We start from the raw sequence: 15,563 nt of genomic DNA, 5'->3' as shown, positions 1-15,563 counted from the left end.
GCCCAACGCACTGAGCAACCCAGGCGTCCCTATGGTTACTTTAAATTATATATTCCATTTAGTGAATTCCTCAATTGTTACTAAATATTAAGCATTTGGCACATACCAGGGCTTACTAAATATTATTAAATTAATAAATACTAAGTATAAATAAATAAATAAATAAATACTAAGTATTTTTAAATTGCTAAATACTAATTAATTATTTAATGTTATATATTAATATATTAAATACTAAATATTTTAAATTAAATTTAGCTTATTAAATATTACTAAATATTATTATTCAATGTGTGCTCAGTATAAGGGTTCTTGAGAGTTTTCTTCCATATTTTTTCCCATCATTGGGTTAGAGATTTGGAAAACGACTTATAATACTGAATTCTTTCTTAGAGTTCTAAGGTCATAAGAAAGTGTATGAGGAAGACTCAAGACAGACAAGGAAGTTTTAACTTTTCCCTCATTGAGAGGTGGGGTCTAACTCCCTCATCCTTGAATCAGAACTGGCTTTAGAGATTTTCTTGAGTAATAAAAAATAGCAGAAGTGATGTTCTGGAATTTTCCAGGCTGATGCATAAGAAGCCTTATAGCTCATTCCTGGGACACTTGGAACACTCATTCTTGGACTCTCGGCTGCCAGGTAAAAAGTTCAACTTCTTTTAGCGGAGCAACCATGAGACCATATGGAGAGGGATAGATGCAATGGAGGCCAGCCTTCAGCTGTCCATGGCAAAGTGCCAAGTGTGGGAGAGACGCTATCTCGGACCCTACAAACCTGCCCAGACACCAGCTGAATACCATCAGGTAACACCTGGTGAGAGAACATGGAGCAAAAGCAGCAGCACCCAGCCAATCCCTGCCTGGATTCCAGACCCACAGAACTGTAAGACATTAATAAAGTGGTTATTGTTTGAAGCCATTAAGTTTCAGAATAGTTCGTGAGGAAGCAATAGCTAGCCAAAACAGATGGAGTATAAAGTTTGCTTGTGCGACTCCTCTGAGGGTGGTCATCAGCTTCAATTCAGCTGGCCCCTCCTCCGCTCAGTGGGAGCAAGGCCACAGTGCAAGGCTATGGTTGGCAGGACTGTTGGGTCATGCTCTTAGAGAAATGAGATCAGTTTTACTTGCTTCAAGGTAACTAGATAGAGTTTTTGAGGGTGATGAGGCTCCATGACTAATTCTCAATCACTCGATAATAGATCCAAGGCATGTACAAATAGGGTAGGCTTTGTCCAGTTTCTTGAAGCCTCTAGCATGGAGGAAAGGGGAAGAACAAAAAAGCAGCTCTGTCTGGCATTGTGCAGTGGGTAATCGCCTTCCACTGGTCCACTTGGGGCTCCCTGGCCCACTTTTACCCTCAAGAGCCTTTTACTGTCCCGAGTTCCCAGTAGTGTGATTGATTTTATAGATAGATAGATAGATAGATCTCTATTATCCATTATATATCCATCATATATATATATATATATATATATATCCATTATCACATATATATATCCATCATATGTATATCACATATATATATATCTCCTTTAACAAACATATTTTAAAATAACACTGCAGAGTGCCTGGTGAGCAGGACGGCAAATCCTGAAGTGTCATTCCAACACTGAGCATACGAATCCCTGCATAAGGGAGGCTGTCTAAAAGCTTAGAAGATCCCCCAGCACTGTCTCTCAGCCTCCCTCTTCATGAAAGGTCTTTTTCCCCCCTCTCCAGCTCTAGTTTCATTTTGTGAAAGGGTTCACTGCCTGATGTGCCATGAGCAGACAAGCTTATCGAATGAACTGTAAATCTAATCAGTTTGGCACAGGGGTTTCATGGGAGCCATGTAAACAATAACTGGAGTTGTGTTAAGCTTCACTGACTCCAACTGATTCCCAGTTTGGTTCATTTGTGCAGAACAGTTGGAGATACAAAGCCAAGCCCATTAATTTCCAGAGAGCAGTTCTAACAGAGGAACGAGCTGTCAATCCCCAGGAGGCTTTCAAACCAAGCTCTGACTACAGGATTTTATTTAAGGAATAAGGTGTGTCTGTGTGTTACTCAGTTTCTTTCCATTTCCTCAATATTCCGTATTTCTAGGGAGATTCTGGCAATTCTTGTTGAAATTGGAATCCTGTGGAGAAAGGAGCAGAGAACGTCTCCAAGTTCCCATGGCCCCTCATAATAGTGATCAAAGTGTGGTCCTGAGTCCCCACCCATGAAATTTTCTTAACGTGGTTGTGCCCCAGGTTTCCTCTGAAAAACGGACTTGGTTAACTTCAGCCACTATTTCAGTTCTAGTTCTCGTCCGTATACTTTCACAGCACACATTATTTTTTTTTCATGTGAATTACACCCTCAAGATTGTAAAGTTTAGTAGTTACAGTGCTCAAGTCACTTTTCAATCTCTTAAATAGCATATGCTTCATTTCCAGATGGAAAAATGAATATTCACCACCGCTCCATTAGGAATACCAATTTCCCATCATTCTCTAGCATTGGCCAATGCAGTTATAATACCGTGCTAATTTAAGGCATTTTCTGGTCCTCTGAGCCTCGTATTTACATACTAGCTGAAACTGCAAGTGGAAATGAATGGCGATGATGATATTTGCCTTATCTCAATTTTTCTGTGAGAAGGAGAAAAGCACTTAAGCTTGAAATAAGCAGATGTGAAAACACTTCTCACTAATCAAAATGTTTACCACTAGGTTAGAAGAGGCTGCCTGTTCAGAGGCATTGAACCTGATCTGTATACTTAGCAAGATGAGTGTATTTAGTGTGACAGAACCTTGGAGCAGAACTTTTACAGCTTAGTTCAGATGACAATGAGCAATACCATATTTCTTTATCGGGATTTTCACAGTTCATGAACTTGAATTCAAGAGTGCCTTGTCCATCTAGTCACTATAGACTTTCACACCAATACGCTTTAAGCTTCATGTCACCATACCCAGAAGTAGCAGAGAGGGAAGAAGTGAAGAACAATGCCACTACAAGATTCAGAGAATTAGCTTTGTAAGAACATTTCCTATTAAATTATGGAAACTTTAATTGGAATAAAGGAAATTAAATATCTAACATTCTGGAAGACAACAAGAATTGTGCAACTGCTCTCAATTTGATTCCAGGCAGTTGAATATTCATAACAGGGAACTTGCGAGATAACATAGATGAAGGTAACAGGAGATTGCCAATGTGATTCTGTAAAGAGCTTGGCATAGCAAACGAGAGATCCACCTGCATTTTCTTGAGTAAGACCACCATGGTTTAAAAATCTCAGAATCCCACCTCAAACTAACTTAAGCTATACAATTGCTACTCAACAAAGGTTGTGGAATTAATGATCACAATAATAGCTAACATTTATGGGATTTTGACCATGCAATAGATAGTTGCAGCAAACATTTTTCATTGATTCATTCATTTAATCTTCACAATAATGGGAATCAGAAATATTCTTAGTGGCCCCATTTTATGCATGAGGAAACTGAGAAGCAGCAGAGTCACACAAGTCCCCCAAATTACACAGATCAGAAATGTCAAAGCCAACTTTTGATCCCAGGCAGGCCAGCTCCAGAGCCCACACACATGACTTCCACCCCCAACCAATTCCCAGAATATGTGACTTTTTTAGGTGACCAATCAAGAAAAAGTGTTATCCTTTGCCTTTATTTTGGTATGAGTTGGAGTCATGGCTTTCACATTAAAATCACAAGGTAGTAGTGGTCAATGGGACAGTGTCCACCTGTGATGTTCCAAGGAAAGTCTGATGGCGTTCATTCTTAAAATCTCTCTCTGTCAAGGGGCACCTGGGTGGCTCAGTCAGTTAAGTGTCCAACTCTTGATTTCAGCTCAGGTCATAATCTCAGGGTCGTGAGATCAAGCCCAGCATTGTACTCAGCAGGGAGACTGCTTGAGATTCTCTCTCCTTCTGGCCCTTCTTCCGCTTGCTCTCTCTCTTCAAATAAATAAATGCAACTTTCCTTAAAAAAAAAAAAAAAGAATCTATATCATTCAATATCAGTATTAGGTAGACAGAAAGAGTTAGAGTGTATTTCCTCAATTTTTATATGCTAATAAGTTTCGTAAAGTGTTAATATCTTGGAAGACAATGGGAATTCAAACCAACGCTCAGAAAATGGGGGAAATTATTCCATAAAAACTATTCAATTCACTTACGCTGTTCCAGAGATGTTTATTCATCCCAGTGCCAAAATCAGCCATTCCACGTGGCATGTGCTCTGACAGACTCACATGCCCAGCACAGGCGACTGGATGTGGACAAACACCTGACCTGGGAAGGCTGGGTTGACACGCTGGGTCACAGTCCATCCAGGACTGGAGCAGGCCTATCAGACGCTAGCTCCTGGGAGTTTGCTCTGGACAACAGAGTGACAAAGTTGGTAATGGTAACTTAAAGTTGACGAGTTATGAGGTAGGGAAAGGAAAGGAGAGGCCTTTTGGCTTCACGTGCACACAAGCCAAAGCTAGGAGGGAGCTGAGGAAGCTGGTCCATGGAGAGAGGAGAATGAAGAAATAGAGAGTGAAAGAGAAAGGGAGGGAGAGGGACATACACAGACGAATGCGAGATATCCGAGCGCGGCTGTGTTTTGTCCTCCCGCAGATTCTGGCGGCTCTTAGGTTCCACTGTGTGCCACGGGTACTCTCACAAGTCCCGTGGCCTTAGAACTCAAGAGGGGCTTTGTTCCTTGCAAACTGAAAAACTGAACCTGAAAATCAAATGAGTGAAAAGCAATTCACTTCTGGACAAAACCTCTCTATACTCCAAAACAGGTTAAGGCACTAGAGATATATAAAAAGAAGAAGGAAAATGACTTGAAATTAAGAAAAATTTACCTATGCAAAACCATTGTTTAAAAAAAATACAATACTGACCTATAGGTCAAGGGATATAGTATATAAAAATCATAATTTTTTAAGAGGTAGATTTTTAAAAACGTTCTGTTGTCTTTTAACTAAATCTTACTTGGCCCACACTGTCATTTTTGCCACCCTTTAAAACAAAAAAAGATATAGAGATATAGATCTCCTGGCGAGAGTTCCAAGAGTAATTAAATTTATTAAATTATGATTACATGAAGCTAGGAATTTAGGAAGTTTAGGAATTGGGTCTCTTTGGTCTAGAGAGAAGAAAGTTAAGGAGTGACTTTTGTCTTCAAAGATATGGAAGCTTTTTATTCACAATTATGACTTGTATTCATAAAAAGTAGGAATGAACTTTGGTTAAAGTTCTCTGTTAAACAGGAGGAAGAGTCTGTACATAGGCTACAGAAAGTCAAGGACTGTCCTGTCCTGGAGAGATGTTCAAGAAGACATTTAGGAAACACGTGGAAGTCTTGCATGGTTGACAAATAGAACTCAGTAACATCTTTGGGTCTGAGCTGCCAACCATTGTTTAATGACCGTGCAGAAGTGCCCTGGGAGGCCATGGATCAGAGAAGAAGGAAGAAATAGAAATAGAAGAAATAGAAATAGAAGAAAAAGAGAGGAAGAAGAAGAAACAAGCAGACAGGGACATATGTCAGAAGAAGTGGTCAAGTTAGCATTCGCTTTTCAGATGATGTTCAAAGTGACTCTCTGCTCTCTTATTTCATATAGCATAGTATGTAACAGGATGGTTTGTCACTGAACCACATCCTGGATTAGAAGTGACCCAAGTTGAGCTTGACGTCTACAGTGGCTAAAAGTTTAGGCACTTCACGTGCAGTCGCCCTGCCTCCCTCTCCACCAGACCTCCCTGGGGAGACGCCTAAGAGTCAAGCTACAACTGACTTACCAGCTGCCTTCAGGAACCCACATGAGAACGGCCCCCACCGGAGCTTTGACCGGAATATCAGCTATGGCCCCGCCCCGCACTTCCCGAGCTATGCACAGCTCTGCCTCTGGGCAAAGGTGTCACTTGAAGGACAGCGGGTGTCCTTGCTGAGGAGGAGAAATGAAAGGCACCTATGTCCCCATGTTAGAGCTTGGAGGACTGAATCCTAATTCTGAGTCAGTGTTTATTTCATGAGAAACCTGGAGTGTACCACTTTCCTTGGTTCTCCATTTCTGTTCCTATAACCCAGGGTAGGCTGACTTTTCTTTGATGATATAGCGGGCTACATAGGATGTACACATACCTGACTGAATTGCTGTGCTTAATTAAAGTTAGGCTCTTGGGGCGCCTGGGTGGCTCAGTGGGTTAAGCCTCTGCCTTCTGGCTCAGGTCATGATCCCAGGGTCCCGGGATCGAGCCCCGCATCGGGCTCTCTGCTCAGCAGGGAGCCTGCTTCCTCCTCCTTCTCTGCCTGCCTCTCTGCCTGTTTATGATCTCTGTCTGTCAAATAAACAAATAAAATCTTTTTAAACAATGGAAGTTGGGCTCTTGAAGAAAATTGGGTTTTTACCAATGAGAAAGAAACTGGTACTTCTATCCTACGTGCCCTGGGCTGAGTGTGAATCCAGTTCATGTTTCATAGGGAATGAAATTATTCTAAATAAAAACAATGTTTTTAAAAAGTTAAAATATGACTCACACGCTCGCTCGGAAAGCAACTTAGACAATAGATGTGTCTAAAACAGAAAGTGACATTTCCTACCCCGTCCAGTGCCACTCCCTGAGGTAAACATTGTTAACAGTGGGGTTTACATCCTCCCTTTTATGCGTGTAGGAACATGTTTATAAATATTTGGCTTTCAAGCCTTGCATGATTTAAGGAGCTCCTCATTAAAGATCATAGGTCAAACTCCCTCTTAGTGATGCATTAAGCCCTACTTTGGGGACCCTGAAAATTAATAATAAGTATGGAAGAGGGCAACCTGGCTTACTGTGACTAGCTTGGGTGGGTTACTCCCGACAGGCAAATAAGTCAACTCTGGTCATTTAAAAACAGGACTCCAACTCTCACTAGAGTTTATCATAAGAACTGTGGAACTGAAATTAGTTCCCAGTGCTATTGTGCTGAGCTGTAGGAAGGCTGCAAGCATGAGAAAGCTCTATTTCCTCCTAAACAGTTATCTTGTTTAACATTCATGAGGAATCTACTTGACACAGTCTCTCTGGAATTCTGTGTTCTCTGGTGATTTCTTTTGGCTACACTAGTAACTATGGCGAGGCGATGTTCCCCTGATATTTGGGAACTTGCTCATGACTTGGTCTGATTGGAAGGAACATTCTCTCTAGTCTCACTATGACTAAGGCAAGTGCATGCCCCGTACCTGAGGGCTGTGTCTGCACATGCCGCTGTGAGGCCTCGGAATCTGAGGTACTATTTATCCGAAGGGCTGCCTGGCTGCCAGGCCCCCGGCAGCTGCTCAGGAAGAAGCGACACCTGGACTAGGGAAAGAACAGTCACTCCCTATGGTAAGCACTCACCCCGTACAGGTCTCTAATCAGAAGTGGACAGCACGCTTCAGGCTAACTCCTGGCTCTCGTGGTCTCAGACAGGCTATTAGCTTTCACTGAGTCCTTTGTAGATGAATAGGACACACGGGGATAAGGTACGGGGAGTGTGTATTTAACACAAGTGCTCCACCAGGTTCTGAGCATTGTGGTCTGAGATACCAAGGAGTCCTGTGTAGCCAGAAAAGAAAAAATGTCAAGTCTCAGTGATTGATAGAGCAAGCCAAGGGCTAAGCAGTTTGTGTCATTACCACTCAATTTCCCTCTTAATGAGATACAAACAACTTTGACCACTAATCTAAATTTCACCACATTTTCTCGTGCTTCCCAGTGCTGTTGCTGCCTCAATTTCTCGTTCTGCAGAGGAGGGTTAGCAGTGCCTATCTCCAAAGGAAGATCGATTAGTTTGTGCCTGAGATGGGTGCTGAAAATATGGGTCAGTGGTCACAAAATCTATTTACCATATTCACAAAGAGCTCCTCCTTTCTTCTGTTACTCTGGAATTTCTTGTTTTTTTTTAAATCAATTACTACTTGAAACGAAGGCAATGTTTCTCAACCTAAGATTTCTGAAAGAATTATTTTTTTTAAGATTTTTATTTATCCATTTGACTGACAGAGATCACAAGTAGGCAGAGAGGACGGCAGAGAGAGAGGGGGAAGCAGGCTCCCCGCTGAGCAGAGACCTGATGCGGGGCTCGATGCCAGGACTCCCGGACCATGATCTGAGCCGAAGGCAGAGGCTCTAAACCACTGAGCCAACCCGGCACCCCTGAAAGAATTATTTTTTAAGATATATTTATTTATTTTAAAGAGAGAGAGCATGAAAGTGGGAGGAGAAGCAGAGGGAGAGAATCTCAGACAGACTCCCCACTGAGCACAGAGCCCAATGTGGGGGCTTGATCTCATAACGCTGAGACCGTGCCCCGAGCTGAAATCAAGAGTCAGAAACTTAGCCACTTGAGCCACAGAGGTACCCATGAAAGAATTTTTTAATTTGGGGTTTTCTTTTAGCTTATGATCTAAGAAAAGTAATACAAGAGGGTTCTGCACCATCGGGATGACAACTGCTTGTGACCAAACCTATCTTTTGAGTTCAGCGCCTGCATTTGTGCTTCCATGAGACTCAGCGCCAAACTTCAGTATTGTATACAACACCATACACGAATTGTATACAAGGCAATGTACAAACTTCATTGGACAACCAATATAATGGATCGATGGATAAAGCTTCAAAAACTGTAAACCTAAAAATAACAGCAGTGACAATAGGAAGCCTCAAACAATTGTCCTTCATTTCCAAGACTGTAAGAGTCAAGTCAACTAGGGAAATGTATAACAACTAAACACATCTTTCCATCATTAAACCCAATATCAGCAATTTAGTGTCCATAAAAATACCATCTATGGCTCATCTGGATTTTACTGGTTTTATAAGTATGGATGTTTAATTGATACATCCATTCTGGTATTATGCTTGCCTAACATTCATAAACCTGGTTTTGTGTGTGCTTATATTTAAGGAATGTTACATTAAAAAAATAATTTGAGTCATCACTTGAGCTAATAGGAATTTTTCCATGAACAGCATCAGTCTGTAAATTAATTTGGAAAATGCCTAAGGCATTAGCTGCAGTTTGGTTTGTTAAACAGAAACTTTCATTCAAATGTCAGCTGTTCAAAAGGAATTTTGTCGGGAACTCTCAAGCAGAGGTTTAAAGCTAGTGGATCTTCCTAACATTGTTCGAAGTTTTCTTTCCAGTGCACCTGTATTCATACAGTCACTTATACACCCATCAAACATTGAATACCTTTACTACATACCCTGCAGGCATGAGAATGAGGAATATGATATTATTTTTACCCTCAGGGTCCACAGCATAGTTGATAAACTGGAAAAAAAAATACCCAGTAGTAATTTATATTTGCCTGGGAGGTGAGAAGCCTTTTTGGGAAGGAAAAGCCCAATTATATGTGTTCACTCCTGAGCATGCCTACTCAGTTGGTGGAATGACCAAATATGTTGATTCCTGTCCTAGTCAACTGTTCCCATGATAGTACCATATTGCTTTGATCAAAATAACCTTATGATACATTTTTAAGCCTGGGAAAGTCCTACATCATTATTCTACTTTTTCAGGATTTTCCTAGATAACTCTTAACAGGGATTTTTTTTTCTTTTTTTGATGAACATTAGAAGATTTTTGTGAAGTTCTCCATAAAATCCCCTTAGCATTCTCATTATAAATTTGTTAAAAACCAAAGCTTAATTGGAGGAGATTGACTTACTAAAGGGTATTATGTCTATACTGGTAGTAAAATAGAACGTCTTTCTTCATGGATTCAAATCTTCTCTTACTTGTCTCAAAAAGGAAATGGGTTTTTTTCCTACAGATAGATCTAGCATATTTCTATTCCTATATAGTTTGTGTTTTGTGTGTGTCTAAGTCTTATTGTGAATAAAATCTGTGTTTTTATATTTCCCTTTATCACTCTCATAGAGGAACAGTCTTGATCTACACAATTATTTCATAACTAATCCTCCTAAATGCTTATTTGTTCTGATAACTGAGTACTTTCAAGTCTTTTTACCTGAATGCCCTCAATGGCAGATGCCAATTTTTTTTTCTTTTCTTTCTTTTCTTTTTTTTTCTTTTCCCTGCTGAGCAGAGAGCCTTCATGACCCGAGCCGAAGGCGAGGCTTTAACCCACTGAGCCACCCAGGCGCCCCGGCAGATGCCATTTTAACTAATGCTTACTAACTCAACATCTCTTTCCATCTCACATTTGGCCAATATTCGCATTTGATTCCTTACTTCAGTACTTGCTGTGATAGAAATAAATTTGGTGATACAATTTTATTCATACAACTAATTCTCGAGGATGACGTGGCAAACATAGTTCCCAGGATGTTTGGTCCAATTTTGTTTTCTTGTTGCTTCTCTTGATTTAGACAATCTTCTTCTAGTAGACAGTCTTTCGATTTTAAAATAAGATTATTATATATATATATATATATATATATATATATATATCTCACAGAATACTTTGTTCTAAAACAGCAATATAACAGGTTCTTAACCTTTAAACTATACTTGAGTCCAGTGCCTTACGTAAACTCCGAATTTAGTGGTAACATCAAATAATAACACTGTTTCATATTTCCAAACAGTGACAGGTCAGAAGCAAAAATCCGGTTGCTAATTGGCTGTGTCTGTGCCATGTTCAACTCCAGTTTGTGAGCAGCAGAATTTTGACATTTTTGTTCTGCTTGCTCACTACTCTGGCCGAAGGAAATGAGTTGGATGAGTGCCCTTCTTTCTTATTCAGAGATGCCACAGATTAATTTTAAAGACTTCCTTTCATCTACATAACAGAATGGGTTCAGATAGCCTTTTAAGCTATTATCTGCAGTTTGGAACTTTGTGCTGGAAAGTCATAGCAGTTATACAAAAGGGGTCTGTTAGAAACACTGAACAATGAGAGTTTGACATTTTTCTCCTTCTGCCTCCAGAAAAGAACCAAAGCAACTATTTTATTGCATCTATGTGTTTCATAAAAGAATGTGGGGTTATATTTATATGCCAGCAAGCTTCATGGAAATGACAAAACTGTGCGGCTTGTTTAAGAAGACACTCTCATTAATCCCTCATTCTCATTGAGCTGGTGGAGGGAAAGTGGAAGCAAATTATTCCATGCGTCCTGCTCGATGCTGAAACCACGTCCTTGTTTAAGTGTAAGAAAAATAAGGAGTCCTGCTTAATCTAGAACGAACCTCAGGCTTATTGTATAGCCAGGGAAGAAGAATAGGAAACAACATGCAACACATTTAGACTTTTGGCTGAAATGAGCCTACGTAGACGGATATTTTCAACAGAAAGTAAACACACACACACAAAATTAAAAATTTGCCCTTCCACATAAGTGCTTCTTGTTTGCATTTGCGGGTTTTTTTTTTTTTTTCCGTTTCCTCTCTTGATTTCATTGATTTTGTGTGAGCCTGCATGTGCAGAAATTCTTTGAATATAAATTGCTTTAATTAAAAACCACCTGAGCCAGGAAATTCAGTCCTCAGCTTATCAGCGTGAAGATTTCACAGAAGGGTTTTCACGTCCTGGTTGCCCTTCTGAGGGAGCTGTGATTTTCCAGGACAATCTCTTCTTTGAACCCAACATGAAAACACATCAGAGCTCTTTTTGGAACAAAGAAATATACATAGGAAATAAAGACATTGTTTTATCAAATCCTCATCTTCTACTCTGACGTAAGCTGGCTAGGAAAGAAAGTGTCTCCTTCCAAGAGGAAAGTGGATCAAGTCTGTTTTCTCCATACTTTATCCTGCTCAATTCAACTGGTATGACCACACTGCAGTGTAGACAAAGATCAGCTTCTTATGTCGTACATTTGAAACCAATGTAATGTCCTATACCAATTTTGCCTCAGTTAAAAACAAAAGAAGTGGAAGTAAGCTTCCTCCTTGCCTTCCCTGAAGTTGTGTCCCAGCTTCCCCTCACACATGCAGCCCACGGGTATGCAGCCCACGCATCCGCAGCCATTCAGCTAGTGGGAGTCACTGGCTGGATGGACGGGGTTGGGTCTGAACTCCTTGGCCAAGACTGCTTCTGGCACAACATTAGTCATATTTATTTAAGCTCATTCTGCCTCATTCTGCGATGAGGAGGAGTTTTGCTGTCCGAATCTGGGCTGCTCAGAACAGTTAGAGGAGAGCAACCACCCCCTCCTATCATCTCAGGCCCCAAAGGAAGCCTGGAGGAGACAGGCCCATGGTACACTTGTCTACGTGGTGTGCTCTGACACACATGATGTGTTTGTGGTGGCCCTCCAGCTTGCCGCTGTATAGAGCCAACAGACCAACTCCTTCTTATCCCTTTCAGAGCTCACTCATTACCCCAAACAATCCCTTTCCACCCGCAGCTGCATGTTCACTCAGCTGCATGTTCATGGTGACAAAGTCCTTGCTGCATCCTGTTGTCTCTGGGAGTCTTTCCAGTACCTTCCTTCAGGAGTCTCCCTGGTTTCCTCTCCCTTCTAGATTCTCTACTTGGAATCCAGCTCTTGCTTTCCATGTACTAGTGTGGACTTGAGACAGCCTTGCCCCACATTCATTTTTAGACACAGACTCCAGCCCCCACACACCTCCACCACCAGTCTGAGGGCCTAAGACCCCAGCTCAGCTCAAAGACGTGGGGCCCTTCTGCAAGGCACACCTCAGAACAAAAATAATTATGGCTGTGTGGTACACAGACTGCCCAAATCGTACTCGTGGTCTCTCGGAGCTTGTTCTCATTCTCATATCAAGAGTAAGAACAGGGGCGCCTGGGTGGCTCAGTGGGTTAAGCCGCTGCCTTCGGCTCAGGTCATGATTTCAGGGTCCTGGGATCGAGTCCCGCATTGGGCTCTCTGCTCAGCAGGGAGTCTGCTTCCTCCTCTCTCTCTCTGCCTGCCTCTCTGCCTACTTGTGATCTCTCTCTGTCAAATAAATAAATAAAATCTTAAAAAAAAAAAAAAGAGTAAGAACAGTCTGGCCATGCTACTTAACAGTCTGGTACCTGGGGATATTTAAGGAACATCCAAACCAAGTGTTGACAAAAGACACGTGGCTTAGTTCATATTCAAGGAGCAAGCACTCCAGCAGATACAAACAAAAGAGTGTATAATAATTGACCACTTTGAAACAGTTTCATTAAAGCGATCTATGTTTAAAATGTTTTTTTATACTTCCTTAGCACCTACTTAATAGACCGCAGAACAAGGTGACAGATACCAGGAATTAATAAAGACACAGTCAGTTACCACAAGGAAGTGTACAATGCAGGGCAGGAAATAAGACACACAAACCAAGAGCAATGGTACTCTACCAGGTGTGTGCTCTGGGCACAACAGCAATCTGCCGCAGAGCTTAAGGGACTTTAAGGAAGGCATGGGTCATTTCCCAAACATTTATCAAAGGCCTACCGTGTTCCTGAAACTAGGAATAGAGTTAAAACACAGTTCCTGGGGCACCTGGGTGGCTCCGTTTGTTGAGTGTCTGCCTTCGGCTCAGGTCATGATCCCAGAGTCCTGGGATCGACCCCCATGTTGGGCTCTCTGCTCAGTGGGGAGTCTGCTTCTCCCTCTCCCTCTGCCTGCTCCACCTCATGCTCGCTCTCTCTCAAAAATAAATAAAATCTTAAAAAAAAACCCCACAGTTCCTGTTTTCAAGGAGCTCCCTATCTACTGGCAGAAAGCAAGATACACAGATGAATGCCAAACAATGTGATATATGGCACACCAGGGAGATATAAGAAATACCATGGAACTCAGAGAAGGGGCTCTAAGCATAGGTACTCATGACAGATACCTGAGCAACCAGGTCTGACTCCAGAAGTAATTAATTGGTTCCATAAATGGCTACACCAGCTGATGATGAAAGAGCCCTGGCCCTAGGCTGGGCTGGATGGCCAGAAAATTTCCTGGAGGAAGTAGTGCCTGATCGGACACTTTTAAGTAGAAATTGATCAGGCAAGGGCATTTCAGACAGAGCTAACAGCCCGTGCAAATGCTTAGTGGGGTGAGCACAGTACCCACCCGGGAGAATTGGTGTGCCTTCACCAAACACCCCTGCGCCCTCCGTGAGCACCCAGGCCACACACACCCAAAGGAGTTTATCAGAGGATGCCCTGTGAAGTGAGGCAGCCTGCTTGTTGAAACCATCTAGAAGCCATTGGAGGAGACATTTGACAATTGGCAAGATTGAAAACAATAGTACACACACACACACACACACCCCACTGCTGTTCATAACCAGAAGCCCAAAATATACCCTGGATGTTGAAGACCAACCTCTGAGGCAAGCACAAGAAGGGGAAAACTGGTAAATAAAGAAAAGCAGGCCGCAGATAGAGGGTAGACACAAGAAAACAACCTACCTCAAGAAAGGCTTTAAAAAAAATGCCCAAAGGGGAGATAAAGAGGGAAGATTAAGCCATAAAACTGCTCCAACAATAACATAACTTGGTACTTAAGAGGAATTGATAAGACTGAATGCAAAAATGAGAATTAAATGGAAAATGAGTAAATCCAATGTTGTAAGTATAGTGAGCACCTGCTGTTTCTCCCTGCCCACGCACCCTTATTCATCTGTATTGTATGATAGTACCTCAAAAGCCATGAGGCTCGAGGCTGGGATTAAGCTCACCCTCCAGGCCCCTCCTCCACCACATGTGACCCCAGAGTGTCTGAGGTGGCCCATTCACTCCAGCTTCAGCCATGGGTTCACAAGTTCACAAGTGATTCTTTGCCAGGACTTTCTGGTAGAGTTTCGTTTGTTTTGTTTAAAAGATTTTATTTTATTTCTTTGAGAGAGAGCAGGAGCTGGGGGGGAGGCGCAGAGGGAGAGAGAGAAGCAGACTCCCCACTGAGAAGGAAGTCGGATATAGGCTTGATCCCAGGACCTTGGATCATGACCTGAACTGAAGGCAGATGCCTAACCGACAGAGCCCTCCAGGTGCCCCTCTGGTGGAGTTTAACGAAGGACCTCTTCCTCACTGGGAGCTGGAAGCAGGTTGCATGTGAGCCTTGGGATGCCAGAAACCATGCACTAGTGGTGAGAGATGGGGTCCTGGTGACATTCATTTCAGCTTCTAGAGCTGATATTCATCCCTGGGTTTCTCTGTTATTTGAGAAAATTCTCATTTTCACTCAAGCTCATTTGAGTTGGAGTCTGTTGCTTACAAACCAGAAGGTCCTGATTAACTCAAGAAGACTTTCAGTCACCAGCATAATGTTTCAAGTGACAGGCATTCTGGCTAGTTATTAAAGACATCCTTACATGACTAGACCTGACATATTAAGCTCTCACAAATGGAAATATTGGGAGTGAGAGCTAGGTAGGGGTCCCAGAAAGCACTTGGTTCTGCTTTATCAAAGAATTTCTGGTCCAGAAAGCTCATGCCAACAAAAAGCATTTTACATAAGTCAGAAACACTGCCTAAATTTCTACCTTCACTCCATGAAAATGTACTGAGCAGGCCCAGGACCAGGCACTACAGGCACTACACACAGTGCTGGGGAGACACAACACAGCGTCCTTGCACAGAGAAACTCACAGCCTGGGAAGATGGGTCTGTGAACATGAGCAGAGTAAGAGCTATAATCCAGGATAGACAAAGTGC

Source organism: Mustela nigripes, chromosome 3 (genome assembly GCF_022355385.1).
Source record: "Mustela nigripes isolate SB6536 chromosome 3, MUSNIG.SB6536, whole genome shotgun sequence".
NCBI classification, from domain to species: domain Eukaryota; kingdom Metazoa; phylum Chordata; class Mammalia; order Carnivora; family Mustelidae; genus Mustela; species Mustela nigripes.
This window is presented reverse-complemented; position numbering follows the sequence as displayed.